The sequence below is a fragment of the Lupinus angustifolius genome, chromosome LG16 (assembly GCF_001865875.1).
Source record: "Lupinus angustifolius cultivar Tanjil chromosome LG16, LupAngTanjil_v1.0, whole genome shotgun sequence".
NCBI lineage: Eukaryota > Viridiplantae > Streptophyta > Magnoliopsida > Fabales > Fabaceae > Lupinus > Lupinus angustifolius.
Genome location: NC_032024.1, coordinates 14,284,267 through 14,286,438, shown reverse-complemented (window position 1 = coordinate 14,286,438; position 2,172 = coordinate 14,284,267).

Genomic DNA, 2,172 nt, shown 5'->3' with positions numbered 1-2,172 from the left:
AAATGAAAACTTCTAGAGGGGAGAGAAGTAAGACACTTGTCAAATAATGAACAAATTTAATTAGATAAATTATCTTCTGGTATAAGGAAATACTTTACTTTCAAAGTCTTATGGTATCTTTCAATAAATTTAGAAGAATAAAGTATCACCTCGTATAAGGATATAAGTTATCTCCTTCAGCCACTAAAATCATGAAGTGTGTTTTATTTAATCATTTTCTACAAAAATATTTCTAAAACTAAACAAAGTAATACACATAGCATACTTTTATTGACCGGAGGAAATAAGTTATCTCCTGATATGAAGAAATACTTTATTTTCTAAATGTAAAGTTCAAGAAGTGATTGTTTAATAATGTAAATGATGTGATGAATTTTAGATGGTATGAATATGAGAGAAAATGTGATGACTATAAACTTTCAGCTTGCACTTGCTACAGATGGAACGACTCCTTAAGGAAACTTAATTAGAAAGCATAGTTGATGGTATGCTCTCTTAGGCTGTCTTTGGTAGTAGTGAATAAACATTGAAAGAAAAAAGAAAGAGAGAGTCGAAGGAGAATGAAATTATTTCTCTCATTTGGTAGAAGAGGGGATGAAGAGAAAGAAAATAAAAGTAATGAGACCCATCAACTTTTGGTTTCTTCTCTCATATGAGAAGAAAGGTAAAAGTATTATAGTTTTTTTTTTTTACATTTATTATAATGTCCTTAGCTTAATCCAATATTCATTATTATTTATAATGGTAAAATTGTATCTTTAATAAAAATATATTTTCTCTCTCTTCTAATTTATTCATATATTTTTACTACCATACAACTAATATAATATCTCATTTTCTCATTTCATTCTTTCTACTCATACTTTTTCTCTTTTAAACTTCTCTCATCCTATTTTCTCCTCTAAACCAAACAAAATATTAGTAATTTACAACCTCTCTCCTTGCTTGTACATGAAGCACAACTACATGTGTTGTCTATGATGATTTATAGTCCAAAATAGTAAAGAAATGCCAGATGTTAATTTAACTCCTTTGAATAAATACTTGTTTACTCTATGGAAATGCGGAATGGAAGTGTTTGACAGTTATTGGTATGTATATTTCAAGATGCATATCATGTTATTTTGTACTAGAAATGATTTTCCAGCAATGGGACCTTAAGAAAATAAAGACAACATGCTCTTTATATGATGGCATAAGCTACGTTCAATTGCCCTATGGAATAAAGACAATCTACCTTGAACATCAAACATTTATTATCCTTAATCACCCATATTGCAGATTATGAAAGCGTTTTAATGAACTCTAGAAAAATGGAATTACTCGAAATCCATTATCGAAGGTGAAAAATATCAATGTTATATATGGAAAGCGTATACAAAAGGCTAATGAGAAAAGCGTATGGAAGAAGAACTCAATCTTAAATAAACTTCCTTACTAGATATGAGAAAAGGCTAATGAGAAAAGAGTTTTTTGTGAGTGCCTTAGTGGAATAAAAATGCCACAAGACTATTTTTCAATTTTCAAAAGTGTTGTATCAATGGATGATATGAAACTACTTGGCCTAAAGTCGTGTGATTACCACATCTTGATGCAACAGGTACTACTACTGATTATTTATGGCATTTTGCCTAAACATGTGTGGCATACTAAGTTGTTGGAAATTCCTTATGATTGGTGAAATACCAACCCGAGGATCTTGAATTTCATGATTCTCACGCACATATATGAATCAAATGGTGCAGTGTCATACCTGAATCCATATTCCTGGATGTGCTCCTTTGATCTACGTTTCTGAAAGAGGTTATGTGGTATGATGGTCTTCCTCAACCAAATCCCTGATTCCTCTTGGGACTTCCGTTTTCACTCTGATTTGGAGAAGAGAAAACTGAATTTTGATTTGGTGTATTGGGGACCATAACCTTCCTTATGTGTTAACTTATAGGGTTCCCATTATCCCCTATGGGTTAACTTGTTGGGTATCCACCCATTAAGCTCATATCTGTTATAACCTTTTAGAAATCTAAGGGGTGTCACTAATTAGATCACTTATAATGTAACCCCGAAAATAAATAGCTGATATCATTGTATCAAATATATGATGCTCACCTTAATTAGAAATTTATAATTTCTAACAATCTCCCACTTGAGCTTCATATCTTCATGATACAA